This window comes from Octopus bimaculoides, chromosome 8 (genome assembly GCF_046866305.1).
Source record: "Octopus bimaculoides isolate indiv1 chromosome 8, ASM4686630v1, whole genome shotgun sequence".
In the NCBI taxonomy this organism is placed as follows: Eukaryota; Metazoa; Mollusca; class Cephalopoda; order Octopoda; family Octopodidae; genus Octopus; species Octopus bimaculoides.
Window position 1 is genome coordinate 129,225 of NC_142935.1, and position 17,500 is coordinate 146,724.

The window sequence follows — 17,500 nt, forward strand, 5'->3', positions numbered from 1 at the left end:
AAAGCCAGATCTTTTGATATTACTGCATGAAACTTGGCAAGAAAATCCTTAAGAAGATATTCATGTAGCCTAGTCACCTGTATTGTTAAAGCTGTTAGATCAGGTTATGAAAGTTATGGAGAGGGTCATAGCCCAACTAATTAGGGAGCGAATCAATTTAGATGAGATGCAGTTTGGGTCCGTGCCAGGTAATAGCACCAGTGATGCCATATTTCTAGTAAGACAGCTGCAGGAGAAATACCTAGCCAAGGATAAACCTCTGTACCTGGCTTTCGTTGACATGGAGAAAGCCTTTGACAGGGTCCCCCGATCCCTTATCTGGTGGTCAATGAGGAAACTTGGGACAGAAGAATGGTTAGTGAGAGCTGTGCGAGCCATGTACAGAGATGCTGCCAGTAAGGTGAGGGTTGGAAATGAGTACAGTAATGAATTCCGGGTAGAGGTAGGGGTCCACCAAGGTTCCGTCCTCAGCCCCCTCCTATTTACCATAGTCCTCCAGGCGATCACAGAGGAATTCAAGACAGGTTGCCCCTGGGAGCTCCTCTATGCTGATGACCTTGCACTAATTGCGGAGTCACTATCAGAACTAGAGGAGAAGTTTCAGGTGTGGAAGCAAAGACTAGAATCGAAGGGCTTTAGAGTCAACCTAGCTAAAACCAAAATCCTAATAAGTAGGAAGGTAGAGAAAACAAAAACCCCTTCAGGTAGATGGCCCTGCTCAGTATGTAGAAAAGGAGTAGGTAGTAACTCTATAAGATGTACCCGGTGCAAGCTATGGACACATAAGAGGTGCAGCAATATCAAAGGCAGGTTAACTAGCAAGTTAGTTTTTGTATGTGGCAGATGTTCAGGTGCAATAAACACTGTAAACAAACAGGAAACAACTTCTATCTCATTCCAGGGTGAAAAACTAGAGGTAGTCGATAGCTTCTGCTATCTGGGTGACCAAGTTAGTAGTAGGGATGGGTGCGCTGAAAGTGTAGCTGCTAGAATAAGAATTGCCTGGGCAAAGTTTAGAGAGCCCTTACCTCTGCTGGCGACAAAGGGACTCTCACTCAGAGTAAAAGGCACACTGTATGACGCATGTGTACGAACAACCATGCTACATGGCAGTGAAACATGGGCTGTGACTGCTGAGGACATGCGTAAGCTCACAAGGAATGAAGCCAGTATACTTCGTTGGATGTGTAATGTCAGTGTGCATACCCGTCAGAGTGTAAGTATTTTGAGAGAAAAGCTGAACATAAGAAGCATCAGTTGTGGTGTGCAAGAGAGACGATTGCGCTGGTATGGACATGTGGTGAGGATGGATGAGGATAGCTGCGTGAAAAGGTTCCACACCCTAACAGATGAGGGAATCCATGGAAGAGGAAGACCTGGGCTGAGGTGGTGAGGCAAGACCTTCGAACATTGGGCCTCAGCGAGGCGATGACTACTGACCGAGACCTTTGGAAATGTGCTGTGCGTGAGAAGACCCGGCAAGCCAAGTGAGATCGCTGCCAGTGCCCCTGGTTTGGCTCTTGTGCGGGTGGCACATAAGATGCACCATTTTGAGCGTGGCCGTTGCCAGTACCGCCTGACTGGCCTTCATGCGGGTTACACGTAAAATCACGCACTACACTCTCTGAGTGGTTGGCGTTAGGAAGGGCATGCAGCTGTAGAAACTTTGCCAAATTAGATTGGAGCCTGGTGTAGCCATCTGGTTTCACCAGTCCTCAGTCAAATCGTCCAACCCATGCTAGCATGGAAAGCGGATGTTAAACGATGATGATGATGATGATAATGTATGAGCCAATGAATGAGGCCTCTACATGGTAGCTAGACCTTCTAGAAATAGCAGCCAAATCTCCCTCAAATCATACCCTACTCTCTTATCTATGTATACATGTATGAGCCAATGAGGGGGGCCTCAACATGGTAGCCTGACCTGCTAGAAATAGCAGCCAAATCTCCCTCAAATCATACCCTACTCTCTTATCTATGTATACATGTATGAGCCAATGATGGAGACCTCTACATGGTAGCTAGACCTGCTAGAAATAGCAACCAAATCTCCTTCAAATCACGCCTTACTCTCTTATATATGTATATATGTATGTATTGGGATTGTACCAATCTGCCAGAAGGGAAGCTAGGCGACAGGTTTATTTAGCCAGAGGGGAAGCAGATAAGAAAAGATTTGCCAATGTTCTGCGCCGTGAGGACCAAAGACTCAAGGTATTTCGTGTTGCAAGACAGTGTAGGAGAGAAAATAGTGATGTCGTAGGAGAGAAATGTGTTCGCATGGATGATGGTACGCTTGCACTAAATGAGGCTGCAAAGAAAGAGGTCTGGAGATGCCACTACGATAGATTGCTTAATAAAGAGAATGAATGGACCCAACAGAGGGACCAGCTATCCGAGTTGATAGTACCAGGGTAGATAAAGCAATTAAGAGTATGAAGACGGGGAAAGCCCCAGGCCCATCACGAATCACTGCAGAGATGCTCAAAATATCTGGCAGTGTTGGCTACAGCCTAGTCACCCGTATTACGAACCAGGTGATACACGAAGGAGTCATACCCAATGACTGGTGTAGCAGCACCATAGTAAACTGCTACAAAGGTAAAGGTGATGCTTTAGACACTAATAATTACAGAGACATCAAGCTGTTAGATCAGGTTATGAGAGTTACGGAGAGGGTCATAGCCCAACTAATTAGGGAGCAAATCAATTTAGATGAGATGCAGTTTGGGTTCGTGCCAGGTAAAAGCACCACTGATGCCATATTTCTAGTGAGACAGCTGCAGGAATAAGTACGTACTTGCGACTGAAACAGAAAATCTGAACAAGTAAGTACAAAACAATGGAGACAAAAATAAGCTCCACAACGTAAATCTGTACCCGCCGACGCAACAGCGTCCCTAGTGGCACAAAAAAGTGCCCAAAGCCGCGACTACGTATTCCAAGACGTATATGCCAGCCGATGCCCGTTTATACGAAACTGCGGCATTATGTGCTTCGCTGCTGCTGTAAGTACGTACTTGCGGCTGTAACAACAAACCTGAATACATAAGTACTAAATAATGGCGACAAAAATAAGCTCCACAAAGTAAATGTGTACCAGCCGACACAACAGTATGCCTAGTGCCGCAAAAACGTGCTTAAAGTCGCGACTACGTATTCCAAGCCATAAATACTAGCCGATGCCCGTTTATACGAAACTGCGGCAGTATGTGCGTCGCTGCTGTTATAAGTACGTACTTGCGGTTGTAAAAACAAATCTGAACACGTAAATACGAAACAGTGGCGACCAAATTAAGCTCCACAACGTAAAACTGTACCCGCCGACGCAACAACGTGCTTACACCGCAAAAACGTGCCCAAATCCGCGACTACGTATTCCAAGCCGTAAATTCCAGCCGATGCCCGTTTATACGAAACTGCGGCATTATGTGCGTCGCTGCAGGAATAAGTACGTACTTGCGACTGAAACAGAAAATCTGAACAAGTAAGTACAAAACAATGGAGACAAAAATAAGCTCCACAACGTAAATCTGTACCCGCCGACGCAACAGCGTCCCTAGTGGCACAAAAACGTGCCCAAAGCCGCGACTACGTATTCCAAGACGTATATGCCAGCCGATGCCCGTTTATACGAAACTGCGGCATTATGTGCTTCGCCATTGTTTCGTACTTACGTGTTCAGGTCGAACCAAGGATAAACCTCTGTACCTGGCCTTCGTTGACATGGAGAAAGCCTTTGACAGGGTCCCCCGATCCCTTATCTGGTGGTCAATGAGGAAACTTGGGACAGAAGAATGGTTAGTGAGAGCTGTGCGAGCCATGTACAGAGATGCTGCCAGTAAGGTGAGGGTTGGAAATGAGTACAGTAATGAATTCCGGGTAGAGGTAGGGGTCCACCAAGGTTCCGTCCTCAGCCCCCTCCTATTTACCATAGTCCTCCAGGCGATCACAGAGGAATTCAAGACAGGTTGCCCCTGGGAGCTCCTCTATGCTGATGACCTTGCACTAATTGCGGAGTCACTATCAGAACTAGAGGAGAAGTTTCAGGTGTGGAAGCAAAGACTAGAATCGAAGGGCTTTAGAGTCAACCTAGCTAAAACCAAAATCCTAATAAGTAGGAAGGTAGAGAAAACAAAAACCCCTTCAGGTAGATGGCCCTGCTCAGTATGTAGAAAAGGAGTAGGTAGTAACTCTATAAGATGTACCCGGTGCAAGCTATGGACACATAAGAGGTGCAGCAATATCAAAGGCAGGTTAACTAGCAAGTTAGTTTTTGTATGTGGCAGATGTTCAGGTGCAATAAACACTGTAAACAAACAGGAAACAACTTCTATCTCATTCCAGGGTGAAAAACTAGAGGTAGTCGATAGCTTCTGCTATCTGGGTGACCAAGTTAGTAGTAGGGATGGGTGCGCTGAAAGTGTAGCTGCTAGAATAAGAATTGCCTGGGCAAAGTTTAGAGAGCCCTTACCTCTGCTGGCGACAAAGGGACTCTCACTCAGAGTAAAAGGCACACTGTATGACGCATGTGTACGAACAACCATGCTACATGGCAGTGAAACATGGGCTGTGACTGCTGAGGACATGCGTAAGCTCACAAGGAATGAAGCCAGTATACTTCGTTGGATGTGTAATGTCAGTGTGCATACCCGTCAGAGTGTAAGTATTTTGAGAGAAAAGCTGAACATAAGAAGCATCAGTTGTGGTGTGCAAGAGAGACGATTGCGCTGGTATGGACATGTGGTGAGGATGGATGAGGATAGCTGCGTGAAAAGGTTCCACACCCTAACAGATGAGGGAATCCATGGAAGAGGAAGACCTGGGCTGAGGTGGTGAGGCAAGACCTTCGAACATTGGGCCTCAGCGAGGCGATGACTACTGACCGAGACCTTTGGAAATGTGTTGTGCGTGAGAAGACCCGGCAAGCCAAGTGAGATCGCTGCCAGTGCCCCTGGTTTGGCTCTTGTGCGGGTGGCACATAAGATGCACCATTTTGAGCGTGGCCGTTGCCAGTACCGCCTGACTGGCCTTCATGCGGGTTACACGTAAAATCACGCACTACACTCTCTGAGTGGTTGGCGTTAGGAAGGGCATGCAGCTGTAGAAACTTTGCCAAATTAGATTGGAGCCTGGTGTAGCCATCTGGTTTCACCAGTCCTCAGTCAAATCGTCCAACCCATGCTAGCATGGAAAGCGGATGTTAAACGATGATGATGATGATGATAATGTATGAGCCAATGAATGAGGCCTCTACATGGTAGCTAGACCTTCTAGAAATAGCAGCCAAATCTCCCTCAAATCATACCCTACTCTCTTATCTATGTATACATGTATGAGCCAATGAGGGGGGCCTCAACATGGTAGCCTGACCTGCTAGAAATAGCAGCCAAATCTCCCTCAAATCATACCCTACTCTCTTATCTATGTATACATGTATGAGCCAATGATGGAGACCTCTACATGGTAGCTAGACCTGCTAGAAATAGCAACCAAATCTCCTTCAAATCACGCCTTACTCTCTTATATATGTATATATGTATGTATTGGGATTGTACCAATCTGCCAGAAGGGAAGCTAGGCGACAGGTTTATTTAGCCAGAGGGGAAGCAGATAAGAAAAGATTTGCCAATGTTCTGCGCCGTGAGGACCAAAGACTCAAGGTATTTCGTGTTGCAAGACAGTGTAGGAGAGAAAATAGTGATGTCGTAGGAGAGAAATGTGTTCGCATGGATGATGGTACGCTTGCACTAAATGAGGCTGCAAAGAAAGAGGTCTGGAGATGCCACTACGATAGATTGCTTAATAAAGAGAATGAATGGACCCAACAGAGGGACCAGCTATCCGAGTTGATAGTACCAGGGTAGATAAAGCAATTAAGAGTATGAAGACGGGGAAAGCCCCAGGCCCATCACGAATCACTGCAGAGATGCTCAAAATATCTGGCAGTGTTGGCTACAGCCTAGTCACCCGTATTACGAACCAGGTGATACACGAAGGAGTCATACCCAATGACTGGTGTAGCAGCACCATAGTAAACTGCTACAAAGGTAAAGGTGATGCTTTAGACACTAATAATTACAGAGACATCAAGCTGTTAGATCAGGTTATGAGAGTTACGGAGAGGGTCATAGCCCAACTAATTAGGGAGCAAATCAATTTAGATGAGATGCAGTTTGGGTTCGTGCCAGGTAAAAGCACCACTGATGCCATATTTCTAGTGAGACAGCTGCAGGAATAAGTACGTACTTGCGACTGAAACAGAAAATCTGAACAAGTAAGTACAAAACAATGGAGACAAAAATAAGCTCCACCACGTAAATCTGTACCCGCCGACGCAACAGCGTCCCTAGTGGCACAAAAAAGTGCCCAAAGCCGCGACTACGTATTCCAAGACGTATATGCCAGCCGATGCCCGTTTATACGAAACTGCGGCATTATGTGCTTCGCTGCTGCTGTAAGTACGTACTTGCGGCTGTAACAACAAACCTGAATACATAAGTACTAAATAATGGCGACAAAAATAAGCTCCACAAAGTAAATGTGTACCAGCCGACACAACAGTATGCCTAGTGCCGCAAAAACGTGCTTAAAGTCGCGACTACGTATTCCAAGCCATAAATACTAGCCGATGCCCGTTTATACGAAACTGCGGCAGTATGTGCGTCGCTGCTGTTATAAGTACGTACTTGCGGTTGTAAAAACAAATCTGAACACGTAAATACGAAACAGTGGCGACAAAATTAAGCTCCACAACGTAAAACTGTACCCGCCGACGCAACAACGTGCTTACACCGCAAAAACGTGCCCAAATCCGCGACTACGTATTCCAAGCCGTAAATTCCAGCCGATGCCCGTTTATACGAAACTGCGGCATTATGTGCGTCGCTGCAGGAATAAGTACGTACTTGCGACTGAAACAGAAAATCTGAACAAGTAAGTACAAAACAATGGAGACAAAAATAAGCTCCACCACGTAAATCTGTACCCGCCGACGCAACAGCGTCCCTAGTGGCACAAAAACGTGCCCAAAGCCGCGACTACGTATTCCAAGACGTATATGCCAGCCGATGCCCGTTTATACGAAACTGCGGCATTATGTGCTTCGCCATTGTTTCGTACTTACGTGTTCAGGTCGAACCAAGGATAAACCTCTGTACCTGGCCTTCGTTGACATGGAGAAAGCCTTTGACAGGGTCCCCCGATCCCTTATCTGGTGGTCAATGAGGAAACTTGGGATAGAAGAATGGTTAGTGAGAGCTGTGCAAGCCATGTACAGAGATGCTGCCAGTAAGGTGAGGGTTGGAAATGAGTACAGTAATGAATTCCGGGTAGAGGTAGGGGTCCACCAAGGTTCCGTCCTCAGCCCCCTCCTATTTATCATAGTCCTCCAGGCAATCACAGAGGAATTCAAGACAGGTTGCCCCTGGGAGCTCCTCTATGCTGATGACCTTGCACTAATTGCGCAGTCATTATCAGAACTAGAGGAGAAGTTTAAGGTGTGGCAGCAAGGACTAGAATCGAAGGGCCTTAGAGTGAACCTAGCAAAAACCAAAATCCTAATAAGTAGGAAGGTAGATAAAACACAAACCCCTTCAGGTAGATGGCCCTGCTCAGTATGCAGTAAAGGAGTAGGCAGTAACTCTATAAGATGTACCCGGTGCAAGCTATGGACACATAAGAGGTGCAGCAATATCAAAGGCAGATTAACTACAAAGTTAGTCTTTGTATGTGGCAGATGTTCAGGTGCAATAAACACTGTGAACAAACAGGAAACAACTTCTATCTTATTCCAGGGAGAAAAACTAGAGGTAGTTGATAGCTTCCACTATCTGGGTGACCAAATTAGTAGTGGGGGTGGGTGCGCTGAAAGTGTAACTGCTAGAATAAGAATAGCCTGGGCCAAGTTTAGAGAGCTCTTACCTCTGCTGGCGACAAAGGGACTCTCACTCAGGGTAAAAGGCAGACTGTATGACGCATGTGTACGAACAGCCATGCTACATGGCAGTGAAACATGGGCTGTGACCGCTGAGGATATGCGTAAGCTCGCAAGGAATGAAGCCAGTATGCTCCGCTGGATATGTAATGTAAATGTGCATACCCATCAGAGTGTAAGTATCTTGAGAGAAAAGCTGAACATAAGAAGCGTCAGTAGTGGTGTGCAAGAGAGACGATTGCGCTGGTTTGGACATGTGGTGAGAATGAATGAGGATAGCTGCGTGAAAAAGTGCCACTCCCTAACAGTTGAGGGAACCCGTGGAAGAGGTAGGCCCAGGAAGACCTGGTCTGAGTTCGTGAGGCAAGACTTTCGAACATTGGGCCTCACCGAGGCGATGACTACTGACCGAGACCTTTGGAAATGTGCTGTGCGTGAGAAGACCCGGCAAGCCAAGTGAGATCGTTGCCAGTGCCCCTGGACTGGCTCTTGTGCGGGTGGCACATAAGATGTACCATCCTGAGCGTGACCGTTGCCAGTACCGCCTGACTGGCCTTGTAGGGTTTTCGTGCGAGATCGTTGCCAGTGCCCCTGGACTGGCTCTTGTGCGGGTGGCACATAAAAGACACCATTTCAAGTGTGGCCGTTTTCGTGCGGGTGACACGTAAAAGCACCCACTACACACTCTGAGTGGTTGGCGTTAGGAAGGGCATCCAGCTGTAGAAACTCTGCCAAATTAGATTGGAGCCTGGTGTAGCCATCCGTTTGCACCAGTCCTCAGTCAAATCGTCCAACCCATGCTAGCATGGAAAGCGGACGTTAAACGATGATGATGATATATATGGTGAATGCACATGGCTTACTGGTTAGGGTGTTGAGCTTACAATCATACGGTCAACAATTCGATCCTTAATGGTGCGTTGTATTTCATGCTGGCATCGGTTGGACGGTTTGACTGAGGACTGGTGAACCAGATGGCTACACCAGGCTCCAATCTGATCTGGCATGGTTTCTACAGCTGGATGCCTTTCCTAATGCCAACCACTCCGAGAGTGTAGTTGGTGCTTTTATGTACCACCGGCACAGGTACCAGTCAGATGGCACTGGCATTGGCCCCACGCAAATGGTGCTTTGTAAGTGCCACTGGCATGAGTGCCAGTCAGGCGGCACTGGTATCGACCCCTCTCTAATGGTGCTTATTACATTTCACTGGCACAGGTGCTAATCAGGCATTACTAGCATTAGCCATGTTCAAACGGTGCTTTTTCTTTGTTACATGTACTCCCATATTTGTCTGAGAGTTGGGTCTTTTGGGTGCTTGGATAAGATGCGGATGTCCAGTTGACTCAAGTTGCCTCCATGCTGGTCTTTGGCAGCATGGTCATAAAAACCACCTTGAAGAACCACATAGTAAAGTTCAACAAAAAACTATACATGCAAGTTCAAGGTGCGGCCATCGGAGTTGGTGTAACTGGAGATGTGGCCGGCCTCTTCATGACCTGGTGGGACAGAAAACTTAAACATATGTTAGCAGAACGGTCCACAACTCTTCTACTTTACAGCAGATATGTAGATGACATTAATATCATAGTTAGGACCAACTCTAGTGACGGTCGTGTAGAAACAGAAAGGAACGTAATGGAGAGCATCCAGCAAATAGCTAACTCCATCCACCAAAGTATCAAGGTAACTGTAAATTACCCAACTAAACACCCCAACAATAGGCTCCCTGTACTTCATATTGAACTTTGGTTAGAGACTGTGAACAATAGAGTGCAGCTCGTCCACTCATATTATATGAAACCCATAGCTTCAAAACATGTTGTTCACAAGAACTAAGTTTTGTCACACAGCATGAAAATTAACATACTGATAGCAGACTTAGTTAGGATAATGAACAACATCTCCCCACTATGTGAACCCTATGAAACGAAAAAACATATAGAGTTCTCTGGATATGATCAGAAAGATAGGGTTCGAGTATACAGGGGAGCTAGAAAGAGGTTAGATGAGATTATAAGTAATGATACCAGTGGTACCTGCCCTAGATATAGAAACAAAGAATGGAATAGAATACAAAGAATTTGTGACAAAGCCAACAGGGCGAACACGTGGTATAAAACCGACAGATTATCAAGGAGTGATGTTTGTAGAGGCCACAGCCCATGGAGAACTAGCGCGTAGGTTTAGAAAAGCTCTTGAGGAGTCCAAACACAACATTAAGATTGTTGAAAAGCCAGGGAACTCCATCAGGTCACAACTATGTAGGACGTACCCCTTTGAGAATACCATATGTACCAATGATAACTGCATGGTATGTAGGATTAGCCCTGGCATTAACTGCAGAAATAGAAATGTAGTTTACAGCATAAAATGCATGGAAGGTGCTTGTAAAGACCTGAATATGACATACATATGGGAAACATCTAGGAGCATTGCAGAACAACTAAACAAACATATGAGACAATACGACGACAAGAAACAGTCGTCCATTCTCTACCAACATGCCAAAGACCAGCATGGAAGCAACTTGGGTCAACTGGACATCCGCATCTTATCCAAGCACCCAAAAGACCCAACTCTCAGACAAATACGGGAGTACGTCCTTATAAATGAAACTTCCCCAATACTAAATCGGAAATATGCATAGATATCATACCCCCATACCCACATTTTACACAGGTAAAGTAGAACAGTTGATGGGCTTTTATGCAGATAGATGTATGTCTGTGTGTGTGTGTGGGGGGGGGGGGCGGTATAAAGGTTTATACATGGAGAGAAGACCCTTGACAGGACTTCTTACATGCTAAAAAGGGCAGTTAAACCCAAACCACGATAAAAGGAGTTCTTAAGGCATGCTGCTAATTGGCACTAGAGTGAAAAAAAGTTAGTTAACCCATATCCGCTCACAAAGCCTTAACCAGCTTAGGGTTATATAGAGTGCAGTTGCCAAAGTTAGCAATGCAGTGGGACTGAACATGAAACCATGCTTCTTACCACACAGCCATTGTTGTGATTTCAGTAACTTATACATCACAGAAACAAGGCAACTGGTCTTATGGGGCCGAGGGCTAAAGAAACCTATTTAAAAACGTTTGGGTTATGTGAGTGGCCAGGGAGTGGCTCAGCAATTGTCCCTGTTTTGCAAATATGGAACAAGGGTGCAGGTTACTGGAAGTTGCAGGTGAATGTAGGGGGTGGGGGGCTTAGCAATTGAAGATGGGGGTGGATGTTTGTGGAAATGGGATCAGTTGAGGCATAGAAAGTGTTTTGTTGGTGCAACCAGTGCAAAGATTTTTAGGGGTCTGTTTGCAAGTGAAGAATTTGGCAGGGGATTGGCATGTGTGGAGAGACTGACAAAATGGAGGCTAGGAATTTTATGGGTTTTCAGCAAATTAATTTGTGTATAAGGAAGTGGAATAGTGTCGGGTGTTGGTGGGGGGGGGGGGACGGGAGGAGGGGGGAAGGATAATGTAGCAGAACGGTAATTAAAAGTAGTGAGGCTAAGAGCAGAAATATACATATAGGCAATGTATATATATATATATGTAGATATATATATGTGTGTGTGTGTGTATACATATACACACGTCAATATATATATATACACATGCATAGATACACTCATACACATCAGCGTGTGTGTGTGTGTGTGTATGTGTATGTGTGTGTGTGTACAAACACAGACATTGGGTGGAAGGCACTTATTGTGATAATTTTGATCACAATAACCAGCTAGTAACATCATTTGTGCATGGAAAGTGGACATTAAATTATGATGATGATACGTATATATACATACATACGCATATATACATACATATGTATATACACATAAAACCCTTTGAGGCAGTCCTCCAGCATGGCCACAGTCAAATGACTAACAAGTAAAAGAATATATACATACATACATACACACATATGTGTTTTGTATATATGTATGTATGTGTGTATATACATACACACACACATATATATTGGGCTGAGTGGAAAGTAAGCAATGTTTTGAAACATGAAATTCCTCACAATATATTTCAACAATGTGGAAATTTTATTCATCAAAGTAAATACGATTCCAATCAAGTAATCTTGGTTATGGCATCAGGTTCCTCGTTTGGGCCCCACATTAATTGAATGAAGAAAACAAGGTTGAACAAATGTCCATCTGCAATTCATTGCAGAAACCAGAAGAGGCCTCTTTTCAACAATATGACCGGACTGGCCCTCGCATTTCATTTCTTTTTGACGTGCCACCAGCACGAAAAAAGCACCCACTGCACTCTCGGAGTGGTTGGCTTTAGGAAGGGCATCCAGCTGTAGAAACTCTGCCACATCAGATTGGAGCCTGGTGCAGCCTTCTGGTTTCACCAGTCCTCGGTCAAATCGTCCAACCCATGCCAGCATGGAAAGCAGACATTAAATGACAACAACGATGATATACACACATATATATAATATGTAAGGATGTGTATTCTTTTCTTTTACTTGTTTCAGTTATTTGACTGCGGTCATGATGGAGCACTGTCTTTAGTTGAACAAATCGCCCCCAGGATTTATTCTTTATAGGCCTAGTACTTATTCTATTAGTTTCTTTTGCCGAACCGCTAAGTTACAGGGATGCAAACTCACCAATGTCGGTTGTCAAGCAAAGGTGGGAGGACAAACACAAACATATACATACATATCTCATCATCATCATCATCGTTTAACATCTGCTTTGCATGCTAGCATGGGTTGGACGATTTGACTGAGGACTGGTGAAACCAGATGGCTACACCAGGCTCCAATCTGATTTGGCAGAGTTTCTACAGCTGGATGCCTTTCCTAACACCAACCACTCCAAGAGTGTAGTGGGTGCTTTTACGTGCCTCCGGCACAAGTGCCAGTAAGGCAATGCTGGTAACGATCATGCTCAAATGGTGCTTTTTACTGGTCACCAGCATGGAAGCCAGGCAGCTGTTCTGGCAATGATCATGCTTGGATGGTGCTGTCAGCGCTCCACTGGCACGGGTGCCATTCGTCGAATTGGGTTCAATTTCGATTTCGCTTGGTCTTCGCAAGCAGAGTTTAGTGTCCAATGAAGGACAGGTACGCATAAGTGGGCTGGTTACGCCCCTGGCAAAGGCCACGGGTTATGGTTTCACTTGGCTTGCTGGGTCTTCTGACGCACAGCATATTTCCAAAGGTCTCAGTCACTAGTCATTGCCTGTACGTATATATATATATATATATATATATATATATATATATATATATATATATATATATGTGCCACCACCTGTAACCACTTTATTACTTTACTACAAAGCACCAATGTGACTCAGCAAAGGATATTCTTAGCTTTGCTAGAAATAGCAGCCAAATCTCTCACAACTAATATGCCACTGTCTTAAAAAACATAAAAAGTAAATAAATACATGAAAACTAAAAATAAAAGTGAACTGGTTGCACAGTAAAAATCTGGGACGTAGTCTTAGGAACCCGGAATGTTTGACTAGAAAAAAAAGTACAAAACAAGCAAACGAAGGAATTGTTACGACTCATGATGTATAACTCTCGGAGACAACAACTACAGGATATATACATCTACAAAAATATATATATATATATATATATATATATATATATATATATATATATATATATATATACACATACACACGCCCTGTCCCCATTTTTATTTCAGCATTTTCCTCATCCTTTACCCAACTGTCTTCAAATTTCTTCTTCTTTCTCATCCCACACTCTGGGCCTCTCAACAAAATGTCTGCCATCTCTCTCTAAGTGTCGGCTGCCAAATACGTTTCGACAGACAACCTTCCTCCATCGCAGACAAAATGCTAACAATTTGAAGAAGAAACATCAGAGAGGATGTGAAAGTGGAGATGCAGATGTTTCTAACATTAGCAGAAGCCGACAGATTCTCAAAGAAGGAGAAGATTGGATTGAACCAACCTCAGTGTGTGTGTGTGTGTGTGTGTGTGTGTGTGTCTGTTATCTTTCACTTGTCTCAGTCAGTAGAATGTGGTCATACTGGGGCAGTGCCTTGAAGAATTTCTAGTCATATGAATCAACTTCTTTTTAAGCCTGGTACTTATTCTGTCAGTCTTTTTGCCAAACCACCAAGCTCTAAGGACATAAACACACCAACACCGGTTACCAATCACTGGTGGGGGACAAACATAAGCACAAAGACTTGCATGTACACACGTGTGTGTGTATGTATATATATATACATACATACATATATATACATACATATATATATATACATACATACATATATATACATACATACATATATATATACATACATACATATATATATACATACATATATATATACATACATACATATATATATACATACATACATATATATATACATACATACATATATATACATACATACATATATATAAATACATATATACATATATACATACATATATATAAATACATATATATATATATACATATATACATATATACATACATATATATATACATACATATATACATACATATATATATATACATACATATATATATATACATACATATATATATATATATATATATATATATATACATACATATATATATATATACATACATATATATATATATACATACATATATATATATACATACATATATATATATACATACATATATATATATACATACATATATATATATATATATATATATATATATATACATACATATATATATATATACATACATATATATATATACATACATATATATATACATACATATATATATATACATACATACATATATACATACATATATATATATACATACCGCCCCCTCCACCGGAAGTTCATTTCTCTGTCATCCCGCCCCCTCCACCGGAAGTTCATTCCTCTGTCATCCCACCCCCTCCACCGGAAGTTCATTTCTCTGTCATCCCGCCCCCTCCACCGGAAGTTCATTCCTCTGTCATCCCACCCCCTCCACCGGAAGTTCATTCCTCTGTCATCCCACCCCCTCCACCGGAAGTTCATTCCTCTGTCATCCCGCCCCCTCCACCGGAAGTTCATCCCTCTGTCATCCTGTCAACCTCGGCTGTCTCCCGGAACCCATCTAGTGGCCTTGGCCATCCTCTCCCCTACCTTTGGGTAGCGCATTAAGGTTGAGAAATGTTTGCAGGTTGTAGGTAATGTTTTGCTTATGAATTCTTCCAATTGCAAGTTTTCTTTTCAGGTACACGACACTGCTTTTCCCCTTCCCAGGCTACAGGCCCACACCCCCAACACCCATACTGTTAGGATTGGCACTCTCAACGTCGGCACGCTGAAAGGTAGATCTGGTGAAATTGTTGAGATGCTTGAACGGAGATGCGTAGATATGTGCTGCATCCAGGAAGTAAGATGGAGAGGAGGTTCTGCGAGGTTCCTCACAGGCAAAGAACACAGGTACAAGATTTTCTGGGCAGGGAACACTGACGGGGTCGGGGGCGTAGGAATACTTCTAGCGGAGAAATGGGTGGATAAGGTAATCGAGGTCGTTAGAGTAAGTGACAGAGTACTTAAGATCAGACTAGTGCTTCATCATAGATTAGCTACTGTCATCTCAGCCTATGCACCTCAACCTGGGCTACCAGATGGTCTGAAAGACCAATTCTATGACACCCTCTTGCAAACTACCTCGTCGACGAGTGACAGGGACCTTCTCTTTGTGGCTGGAGACTTCAACGGTCATGTCGGACGTCGTGCTGGGGGCTTCCATGGCATACATGGAGGCTATGGCTTCGGTTCCCGCAACGAGGAGGGAACCAGACTGCTGGAGTTCTGTGATGCAACCAATCTTATGGTCTGCAATACCAACTTCAGGAAACCTGCCAGTCACCTAGTCACCTACCGCTCCGGCAGACACTCTAGCCAAATCGACTACATCCTCGCCAGAAATAGGGAAAGAGGGCGGCTTATAAATGCCAAAACCTACCCTGGCGAAGAATGTACCCCACAACATAGATTAGTAGTTAGCGACTTTGGGATCAAGGCAAAATGGGTGCCCAGAATTAGACAGGCTTGGAGAAGAAGGGTGTGGAAGCTTAAAGACCCTGCAAACGGACAGAGACTTAGAGACAAGTTACTTGAAGCATTTAACGAAATAGAAGGGGATATAGCATCATACAACGTGGAAGACAATTGGAGATTTCTGCGGGACAACCTGTTGAAAGCCACCGACCAGATTTGTGGGTGGTGTAAGGTCCCCTCCCAACCCAGAGTAACGTGGTGGTGGAACAAGGAGGTAGACAGGGCTATTAGACAAAAGAAACAAGCTTGGAAGGACTGGAAGAACGGTGGTAGCAGGGAATTGTACCAATGTGCCAGAAGGGAGGCTAGGCGACAGGTTTATTTAGCCAGAGGGGAAGCAGATAAGGAAAGATTTGCCAATGTTCTGCGCCGTGAGGACCAAAGACTCGAGGTATTTCGGGTTGCAAGACAGTGTAGGAGAGAGAATAGTGATGTTGTAGGAGAGAAATGTGTTCGCATGGATGATGGTACGCTTGCATTAAATGAGGATGCAAAGAAAGAGGTCTGGAGATGCCACTACGATAGATTGCTTAATAAAGAGAATGAATGGGAGAAAGAGAGCCTGCCTTATGTCGACCCAATAGAGGGACCAGCTATCCGAGTTGATAGTACCAGGGTAGATAAAGCAATTAAGAGTATGAAGACCGGGAAAGCCCCCGGCCCATCAGGAATCACTGCAGAGATGCTCAAAATATCTGGCAGTGTTGGCTATAGCCTAGTCACCCGTATTACGAACCAGGTGATACACGAAGGAGTCATACCCTATGACTGGTGTAGCAGCATCATAGTCAACTGCTACAAAGGTAAAGGGGACGCTTTAGATACAAATAATTACAGAGGCATCAAGCTGTTAGATCAGGTTATGAAAGTTACAGAGAGGGTCATAGCCCAACTAATTAGGGAGCGAATCAATTTAGATGAGATGCAGTTTGGGTTCGTGCCAGGTAAAAGCACTACTGATGCCTTATTTCTAGTGAGACAGTTGCAAGAGAAATACCTAGCCAAGGATAAACCTCTGTACCTGGCTTTCGTTGACATGGAGAAAGCCTTTGACAGGGTCCCCCGATCCCTTATCTGGTGGTCAATGAGGAAACTTGGGATAGAAGAATGGCTAGTGAGAGCTGTGCGAGCCATGTACAGAGATGCGGCCAGTAAGGTGAGGGTTGGAAATGAGTACAGGAATGAATTCCGGGTAGAGGTAGGGGTCCACCAAGGTTCCGTCCTCAGCCCCCTATTATTTACCATAGTCCTCCAGGCAATCACAGAGGAGTTCAAGACAGGTTGCCCCTGGGAGCTCCTCTATGCTGATGACCTTGCCCTAATTGCGGAGTCACTATCAGAACTAGAGGAGAAGTTTCAGGTGTGGAAGCAAGGTCTAGAATTGAAGGGCCTTAGAGTCAACCTAGCTAAAACCAAAATCCTAATAAGTAGGAAGGTAGATAAAACACAAACCCCTTCAGGTAGATGGCCCTGCTCAGTATGTAGAAAA

General features: G+C 44.2%; 2 protein-coding genes and 1 long non-coding RNA gene across 6 annotated transcripts in view; 2 read left to right on the forward strand and 1 right to left on the reverse strand.

The window, feature by feature from the left end:
• LOC149134280 (uncharacterized) overlaps window positions 1–17,500 on the reverse strand; it is an 880,637-nt gene that overhangs the window by 114,293 nt on the left and 748,844 nt on the right. The window lies entirely within an intron of this gene.
• The window catches only part of LOC149134281 (uncharacterized), a 438,594-nt gene that overhangs the window by 108,341 nt on the left and 312,753 nt on the right, over window positions 1–17,500 (forward strand). The window lies entirely within an intron of this gene.
• The window catches only part of LOC149134282 (uncharacterized), a 19,259-nt gene continuing 8,539 nt past the window's right edge, over window positions 6,781–17,500 (forward strand). The window contains exon 1 of the mRNA XM_089355972.1: window positions 6,781–6,939. The gene's annotated coding sequence lies outside the window, so the exon portion shown is untranslated. The remainder of the gene's footprint in view (window positions 6,940–17,500) is intronic.